This window comes from Montipora foliosa, chromosome 12, assembly GCF_036669935.1.
Source record: "Montipora foliosa isolate CH-2021 chromosome 12, ASM3666993v2, whole genome shotgun sequence".
NCBI lineage: Eukaryota > Metazoa > Cnidaria > Anthozoa > Scleractinia > Acroporidae > Montipora > Montipora foliosa.
Genome location: NC_090880.1, coordinates 6,625,704 through 6,635,703, shown reverse-complemented (window position 1 = coordinate 6,635,703; position 10,000 = coordinate 6,625,704). Strand labels below are relative to the sequence as shown.

Here is a 10,000-nt window from a genome sequence, read left to right as displayed (position 1 = left end):
AATCTCGGACAAATCCCCCTCCCAGTCTTTCCATCTAACCCCCTACCCCCCAGCATTGAAGGGGGGAGGCGGGGGAAGAGGGGGGAGTGCAAGTGAAAAATGTGACGTTCAGGTGATTTTTCCCTAATTGTTGTCTTCGCAGTTCAGTGTCTCAACTATTTTTGTCACTCATTGTAGCCTTGATTTTCAAGCTTACAGCTGCCCTGTGACAAGCAAAAACACCCGTCCCTGGGTGGGCTTGAACCACCAACCTTTCGGTTAACAGCCGAACGCGCTATCCGATTGCGCGACAGAGACAAGTCTGACCTCTTGGTGGAGGACAAGATTCTTTATAAAAAGTTGTGAACGATCCTTTGATTCCGGCCGAATTCTACTGATGCTGACTCTGGAGGGCGTTTTTTTTTCCACGCCCGAAAACTGTGATTTCTTTCTGTCCCTCTTCGTGAGGTTTCCATTCCCCAGGCACCCGGACGCCTCTCCATGAACAGCCTGTCTGTTCTGCTTTTACTAAGTGCAGTCAGCTCATGTTTCCGTTCCCTCGAAAAGATAGGATCCAAAGGCATCAATTTATAGATTGCCGTTTACCAGAACTTCTAAACAATACTTGAATTCGTTCCCTACCTCGAACACTTGTCGACAAAACAACAAGCCTACAACGCCTTATAAGAGATTGTTAACAATTCTTTGATTCCGTTTCAATAATACACAGTCTTAATAGCATTTATTCCGAGCACTAACACTCCAGTATCAGGCTTTGCGTTCCTGTTTTTAAAAGCTCTATTCCACAACAATGTTCAAGTTTCTAAGAAACCACCACAACGGGGAATTCGTGATCTTCTATTCGGCCCATTAGTCATTGCCAGGCTAGCCTTGCTTTTCCACGTTACAGCTGCTCTTGTGACAAGAAAAAACAACCGTCCCTGTGAAGGATTGAACCACCAACCTTTGGTTTAACAGCCGAACGCGCTATCCGATTGCTCCACAGAGACAAGTATAACCCCTTGGTCGAGGACAAGATTGTTTATAAAAAGTTGTGAACAATCCTTTGATTCCGGCCGAATTCTACCGATGCTGACTCTGGAGGGCTTTTTTTTTCCCACGCCCGAAAACTGTGATTTCTTTCTGTTTCTCTTCGTGACGTTTCCATTCCCCAGGCACCTGGCCTCTCCATTTACAGCCTGTCCGTTCTGCTTTTACTAAGTGCAGACAGCTTATGTCTACTGTGTCTCGAAAGAATAGGATCCAAAGGCATCAATTCATAAATTGCCGTTTACCCGAACTTAACTTAAACAATACTTGAATTCGTTCCCTGAATTCTTCTCCCTCGAGAAGAGTAGGGGATGAAGTTCCCGGTGTTGTGGCTGTCCTCTGTAAGTATATGGGTGGGTGGGTATAGCAGGTCCACATCAGCTGAATAGCTGCCAAAACTTCAACCTGCTCGAACAAATAAATAACAACAAAGAAACAAGAAGCCTACAACTCCTTTTAAGAGACTGTCAACAATCTTTGATTCCGTTTCACTAATACTCAGTCTTGAGGGCATCTATTCCGTGCACCAACACTCCAGTATCAGGCTTTGCATTCCTGTTTGTGAAAGCTCTATTCCACAGCGTTCAACGTTCCGCAATGTTCAAGTTTCTCAGAAACCCCCACAACGGGAAATTAGTGATCTTCTAAGTGCCCTGTTAGTCATTGCTAGCCTAGCCTTGCTTTTCAAGCTTTCAGCTGCCCTTTGAAAAGCAAAATCAACCGTCCCTGGGTGGGATTGAACCACCAACCTTTCGGTTAACAGCGGAACAAGGTAACCGATTGCGCCACAGAGACAAGTCTGAGAAATCTCTTCTTTTTTTTTTCCTTGTCGGTAAAAGTCTTGCCTGTCACTTCCCTGCTAAGTGGTGTCTTTGTGCATAGAGGCTTCTGCGCGCATTTTCCTAGGATCGAGAGGGTAGTGGAAATGCGTTGATTTCTCTGGTGGACACAGTAGAATATTTAACTTAAACTGCAATGGCGTCTTAAGTCTTGTGACGCGAATGGCGTTTTAGTGGATTTTAAACAAAATATACCCTTATGGAGCTCAATAAAGGAAGTCAATTGGATAAAAAAACACAGGCGGGGAAAAATAAATATCTGGAATCTTAAAAGCGACGAGTAATGGACTTCGGCAACAATCTATCGCCCGTCGAGCCGAAATCAAAGTGAGCTGTATTTCTAATATTTTAACCAACTGTGCTGTTATGTAGAACACTGAAACCAAATGGAAAATTCTCTGGTAACTTATGGGTTCAACAAAGACAGAGAACGAATCGAACACCTTAAGTGGATCTGTGACCTCTATTGTCTGGCTTTTGTATAATTTTATTTGTACTCAACTCTGCACACTCTTCAGGTAAAAAAAAAATTGGAAATACGACAGTCAAGAATTATTTGAAAGAAAGCTTGTCGTCTATTTTGTGCTTCATTATTCAAGGAAAAGGCTCTTCATTTGTTGCAATATTGCGTATGGTAATTTGACACGATTGAAATAGGAAGAGCTGGGTTTTTGCCTCTAATAGCAACTATGTTGTTTGTTACAAAAAACGTTTCGCTGGAAAAGGTGGCCTTTATGAATTCATCATGTAATTTTATAATATGCGAGCTTAACTGGATAGTTTTTATGGCAATAGTAAACCATTTTTGTGTCAAAATGAGGTTAGCTGGTGTCTTAACTTAATTAAATATATCATGTGCGCCTCGTGAGTTTGTATTGCCGTCTGCCGTAACCTTGATTAATTTCCACTCTCAAAATTACCTCTAGAACCTACTTTTTGCGCAGAATAAAATATTTATAACGGGTCACACGCGCAACTTGATCGCCCGATAATTCATAACATCCACTTGGCCTTTTGACATGCCATTGAAATATAACTCGTAAAATATTCGCGGACCGGTCGATTTCTCTGAAATTTTAAAGGATGATTGCTAATGAATTGAGAAAGATTTTTCAGAATAACTAAAAATTCCTGTATTAAGCATGAGAATTCGACGAAGAGGTAAATGCGACTAAATTTGTTGCGTGCGTTGCTATTTTTGTTTTGATCGTTGTGCAAATTTTGACGGAGAATATTAAATTATGAAAAAATATCTAGGGATAGATCGTTAAAAAAATCTTTATTTTTGGCGGTTATTTGACCAAAAAAGATGCAACGCTTGACGAGAAGTAATATTTTTGTTAATATTTGAAAGACGAAAAATTTCGCGGGAATCGGGACGCGGTGTAAATGAGTTAATAAATTTGCATACGCGCGTTGAAATGTCATACGCGAGGAGACAAATGATTTTGTCATTGTAGTGTAAATGAAGTTTATTTGAGAAACCAACTCTGGTGCGAGAAATGTTTACATGAAAGTCACGCTTTTTGCGAATTTTGAGTGACAATATATCCCTTTACTCTAACCCAAAAACATTTCTTCTGCTTTTGTGCTTCTCAGCATTGTGATTTGTGATAATTCGCAAGTCTGTTTTCTTTATCTCATAGATTTTTAGATTTTCAATTAAATGCAGCTCAACCTCGCGATTGTGTAAATAGTTCACCCCGAAGTCAAAATAAATACGTTTCTCAGGAACCCAACAGATGAAATGTAAATATTCAGTTAAATATTACAACAAAATTAAAAAACCAAAGGCGGACTTTTCTTGGCTAAAAAGGACGTTGTTTTACTCTGAAAACGACGAACGATTAACATTCTTTCCCGCACAGGTAGCCCAAGCTCGGTGTACGATTTATAGACTTTGTATGGGAAAATCTACCTTGAGCTTATAAATGCTACAGTAAGCTGTATATGTAGAAATAAACTTCACTTAACTCTACCAACAGCTGTCCTCTGTGCAATCGGAGGGCAAACTGTGTCCGTCTTAGACGGGTTTGTGGCTTACGCATTTTTGCGATGTCGTTAGTTGTCATTTCCCGGAAAAGTCTCGCCTGTGACTCCCCTGCAAAGTGGGGTCATTGTGCATAGAATCTTCTGTGCGTATTTTGTTAGGTTTGAGGGGGTTGGGGCAATGCGTAGATTGCTCTGGTGCACTCAGGAGAACATTCAATTAACCTGCAATGGCGTCGAAAGTCATAAACACGTTGGTAAGCAAAACAGTAATAAAGTTTTAAAAACAATTATGCACATATATAGATATATATTCTTATTCCTTTGCAGAGGGCAGAAAGCATGATGCCGGAATGCTGCGAGACTCTGGACTTGATCATGATCTCCATGGATATGCCTACTCACCTACTGGTCAACCTTTATGCATCTATGGAGACCCATCATATCCCCTTCGCTTATAAGTCCAAGCACCATTTCGGAATGAAGTCCTTACCCCACAGATTCAGCAATTTAACAATTCCATTAGCCCAGTAGGAAGCTCACTACACAGCAAAAAAAGCCGAGTAATTTGAACTCTGAAAAACGAGTAAAAATGTTATTTTACTCAGGCAGTTGAGTATGCGATTGTTACCCAACAAGCTGGGTTGAACCTACTCAATTGTTTGAGTAAACAGAATACTGGTCAAATTTACTCAAACTACTTACTCACTTAGCGAGTAGAGTGTTTCTCACTCATACCCAAGTTATTGAGTAAATCTGTCTATCCAAAATATTGAGTAAGATTTGAGTAACTTTACTCTGAGTCAAGCAAGTGATCAAACACGAGATTAACTACTTACTCAATGAGCGAGTAAAGTGCTTCTCACTCATAACCAGGTTATTGAATAAATCGTTCCATCCAGAATATGGAGCATGATTTGACTAACTTGACTTCGAGTCAAGCAAGTTCGAGTCAAGCAAGTTGAAAGGGTGCTTTTTTGTGTTAAAAGATTTTGACCAATCTCAAGAGTTGAAAACAAAAGCCAAGAAACGTTTACAATTTTACATGTTCCCCACATACGATTTCTGTGGAATTCAGTTAAACTGAGACCAGATGAAAGATGGAAGATGGTTGGAAAGTAAGGATGAATATAATACTGCTTTTATGAAGTTTTGTTAACTTTTGCTGTTTAAGCCAATCAGAAGTAAGTACAGACAATAGAAAAGTTATCACCTTTTTGCATACTAATTGAATTCCAACATGTTCGTTGCCGTTGCTGCTATCGTTCTTATCTGGAACGTTTCTTAAATGAAAAGCGTTCGTTAATATCATGGGGATTAAGGGTGCCGATCTGGAAAATGAATTTTTGTTTTGCTTTCCGTCTTACCTTGATTTAGGGAAAGGCCGCAGATAGCCATAAGTTGTTTGGAGTGGTTTGGGAGATTAAAATGGCGAGCGACTGGCCTAGATTTATCCTTGTCATTCTTCTAAATATCGCGAAGGTGTTCGCGAAATCGGTCGCGTAGTCTCTCGGACATGAAAGTTGTTTCACTTGTCGAATTTTTATTTGCAAGATACAGCCATGAATTTGAAGCCAAATTGGTCGTTGAATTGTGTACTTTGCCGCCAACATATTTTCTTTGAAAATTAAATTAAATTGCATACAACTCAATTGCTACAATGGGTTGTGCAATTACATGGCTTGAAAAAGTAAATCTTACAGCGGAAGTAGACAATGCTGTCAGTATAACATGGTCCGCGCATCATGCATCCCAGATGAGAGCTCAGCAGTTTGAAGCCCGCATCACGTCTCTACTTCCCCTTCTTCGAGATGAGGATCATTCTTCAGCCACCAGCAAACACGTAATGAGAAAGATTCGTGATACAGTTGCATTTTTGAACCCAGGACAGATTCCTGTTGTAGCAGCTGACCAGCCGCTGTAGGCACTAGCCAAACAGATACAGTGGCAGTGGCCTGGATATGGAGAAGATGAATTTGTCGTTATGTTCGGAGGACTACATATTGAGATGGCTGTGCTAAGGTCGGCAGGAACAATACTTCGAGACAGTGGGTGGACTAGTACCCTTTCTGAAGCAGGTGTTGCATCATCAGGAACTGCAGAATCGATTTTGGTGGCCTCCAGCGTTACCCGAACAAGGCAAGCGCATCAAGTTGCAGCATGCAGCCTATACAAATTGATGGAAGCAGCATACAACCACTATTGCAATGATAACGTTGCTAACTCCGACATTCTTCATTTTGAAAACTGGTGCGAAAAACGAAGAATTGAGAATCCACAGTTCTGCTTTTGGGACGTTGTCATGTCTATGGAGCTGACTATGCTTACATTGGTTCGTTCCCTTAGAGAAGCAGACTTTGGACTGTATCGTGCAGAACTATTACCTTACTTCTTTGCTAATAATGATGTCAATTATGCACGCTGGCTTACAATCCATCTCAGAGAAATGATGTGCATTGACGCACGGCATCCTGAAATCGCCAAGGAGTTCCATAAGGGAAACTTTGTGGTGCACAAAACTGAGAGGAATTTCTCAGGACTGCCTATTGATCAGGCCCACGAACAAAACAATGCTGTGATCAAAGGTGAAGGAGGAGCAATCAGCCTCAGCGAGGATGAATCAGTGCATAGAAGGTGGATGGCTGCTGGGCCAGAAGTGAGCCGTCTGGTTTCCAATTACGAAACTGTATCGGGAAAGAAAGACGTGTGTGCCAGTAGAAAGCATCATGAAGAAACAGGAAGGGTTCAAAGAACGTTTGTCAATAAAGTCACAAGTCTTTGTACACCAATAGAAGAGATGAGGAATCCATTTGAAGAGGAATCAGGTGATCTTTTGACTCTAGATACCCAAGATACTGCCTACCCCACCAAAGCTGAGCTGGTAAAGAACAGTTTAAATCATTCAAGGAAGGATTAAAGAAGGATGACCGATCATGCTTCTATGATCTAATCAAGAAGAACAAGATTGCTTTCTTCAAGCATGGACAAGTAACCAGCAACTCTTAAGAAAAGATCATAAATGAAGACTGTCAGCTCTTCTCCCTTCTGTTTATATCATGCCAAAGAAGAGAGTGCGACCTCCATGAATTTTTTCAGTTCGAAAACCAATCTTTCCCGGCATCATTAAGTGATAATGGCAAACTCTATCCATGTCAGAAATCTCAGTTGGTGGAAATTCTTGAAGAAAAAGTGACTATTCCAAACTCAGAACCACAGGCAGACGCCATAATCACAGATGGTTCAGCAATGGTCAACACTTCTCCCCCGGAAAAATCGAAGACCTTTGACGAGTATGCCAGAGAAAACCTTCTTCCAAAGATAGAATTTTATTTTCGCAAGTACAAAAGAACGGACATTGTGTTTGATGTATACCGACAGTCGAGTCTAAAGAATGAAGCAAGGTTTAATCTGGGTAAAGGAATTAGAAGGAGAGTTTCAGAAAATAGCAAGACACCTACCAACTGGGGAGGTTTTCTACGGGACAGCAACAACTGAAAACTGAACTATTCAACTTTCTTGCTGACAAAATAGCCATCACCTCCACAATAAATATCGTGATTGTAACTAAGGGAGACGATGCTATGGCCACTCAACCAAAATCCCTAAGTGACATAACACCCAGCAGCGACGAAGAAGCAGACAGTCGAATTTTTGTACATGCGAAAAGTATTGCAGTAGAAGGAAACAAATCTCTGACCATTAAAGCAAATGACACTGATGTTGTCGTCATTGCAATGTCTGTTATGTTGTCCTTAAAGGAAATTGGCTTTGAGTACCTGTGGATTGCCTATGGCCAGGGAAAAAACACACGCTGGATTCCATTTCATCAGCTTGTTGAAAACGTAGGTACTTAAAGATCAGGTGGAATGCCGTTCTTCCATGCTTTCACCGGTTGTGACCGTCGTTGTCTCTGCGTTCCGGGGCAAAGGAAAGAAAACAGCTTGGCAAACAAGGAATGTTTTTGAAGACGTCTCAAGCACTTTCGCCAAAGTCAGTCAAAGTCCTTTGACACTCTATGATACTGACCTTCCCATCTTGGAAAAGTTTGTGGTAACAATGTACAATTTCAGTTTACAGTGTCCCCAATTAGTGCTTCAGCGCTAGAACGACTAGAAACTTTTTTGAAGTTCCTCTCCTTTTCTTTTTAATAGGAAAACAAAGATAATTAAGATAGTAGGCTTACATCGACCAATCCCGCGTAAACGCTTTAAAGCGTCTTGTTTCGCTTTAGGTAGTCTCGACCTACGTATCGATGACATATCGGTCGACGCTCGATCGCTAGTCCTTCGATAGTCCGTGGACATTCGATTGACAGTCGGAAAATAGGCCGTCGATTTATCGGAAGAGGTTTATGTCGGCTGATACTTAGTTCACCGATGCTTCACTGATACCACGCCGACGCTTCGCCGATAATTCACCGAGTATCGGTCGACTGTCGATAGAAAGAAGATCGATTGATAAAATTGAGCTACATTTTTTGTAAAGAACCGCACTGGTTAGATGCAATCAGTGTTTTCTAAAGGGGTCCGAACTATCCTTGCCGAAAACTCGCCGTAATAGTTCAGGTACTAATCTGCACTAATCGACACCACTGCATGGGAGGACATCGCCAAACACCGAGATAAATGGCGACAAAGTGTCAAAGTGGGGGTTTCAAAGGCGGAAGCGAACGCTAGAGTCCAGGCTACATGCAAGAGAGCGGCGAGGAAAGAACCCCCAGCGCTAACGATCGCCACTATGAACTGTTTTTGGCGTTGGGGAACCAATAGCTGTTATTACAGTTGAGCCCACGTTTAAGCGGTGTTCGTTTCAGGGTGCGCGGAAGCGAGACTAGGGTCAACATTCGATCAGATACAGAGAAGAGTAAGAAATTTAGTACGCGAAAGGTGAAAAAAATAATGAGTTCCTATCCAGAATTTACGTTTTCCTCAGAGGAAGAGAACCTACAGTTGTTGAATTGAAGCTGCCCTCTATAGTTTCCAACATTTGAGGTTGTTACTCCGGTTAACATTGTTAGTTTTTCACGCCCAATAATCAGCTTTTCGTGACAAATTTCTAATTTTGTAATTCATTAGGTTTTAAGTTTCTTGCATGTTGTACTCAAATAATTAGTTGTTTGCCTTTAAAATTTACTTAATTAATTAATTATACCTAGCTCTCACACAAGTACAAGAACACTCAGCTACACTGCTTAAGGAATTCAGGTTCATAAACTTCTATTTGCTGTTGTTTCGAATCGAAGAGTACAAGTATTTTTATTGCTACAGCAAGTTCCGAAATAAATTGTGCGTATCGAAATATGTCTCTGTTTTATGACACAGTGGGTTGACTTGGCTTACGAATATAACACTACCACAGCACCAAAAACACATCCATACGTTATACTAGGAGCCCATCTGGAGCGTGCAACTTATGTACAGCGTCTGTGAAACGGCGTTTTCACAAGTAGGTTTATTTTTAGAGTAGCCCTTCCCGCGAATTGGGTCAAAAAACAAAGGCAGTTCCGGTTCGGTGACCCTATGACGTCAGCTTAATTTCTTGTAATTGGTCATCGGGCTCCTATTGGAGTCTCATTCGCGGGAAATTCAATCTAAAAATAAATCGGTCTGTGAAAACGCCGTTACACGAACACAGTAGAGTTGTAGGCTCCGGGTCATGGGTTCCTGGTTATACAGTGACTTTCCATACAAACCTCTAATTACCCGAAGAAAAGGCGAAGGGAACAGTCAAGAATCAAGAAATCAGACATACCTTCCATAAGAAATTCTTATTTTGCACCGAAATCCTCGTTTTCGCGCCATCTCAAACTCACACCGCTTACACGTGGGTTCAACTGTAAAAACAGCTATTGGGGGACACTGTAGAGAAGTTAAAATCAAATCAAGTCAAATCAAATCGTGGGCTGCCTCGAGGGGAGGGGAAAAGTGGAGTGGCTGGAGGAAAACTGACCTCTCGGAGCAGATTAACAAACTAACCCCACAGAGGAGAGGAGGTGAGTGCTCTCCCCACTGCTCCATACATGATTACTGTGATAAATCAATTTTGTGTGACGTAGTTGATGGCCTAGTGCGTCCCAGTGGTTTTGGCGCTTGCCTTGAGATCCGAACATCCCAGGTTCAAGACCCGCACAGACCACTAGTTGA

At 41.5% G+C, this 10,000-nt stretch overlaps 1 non-coding gene across 1 annotated transcript; it reads right to left on the bottom strand.

Moving 5' to 3' along the window:
• Nucleotides 1-223: 223 nt before the first annotated feature.
• Nucleotides 224-297, bottom strand: Trnan-guu (transfer RNA asparagine (anticodon GUU)). The gene has a single exon. It is a non-coding gene; the product is annotated as a tRNA-Asn (tRNA).
• Nucleotides 298-10,000: the final 9,703 nt, after the last annotated feature.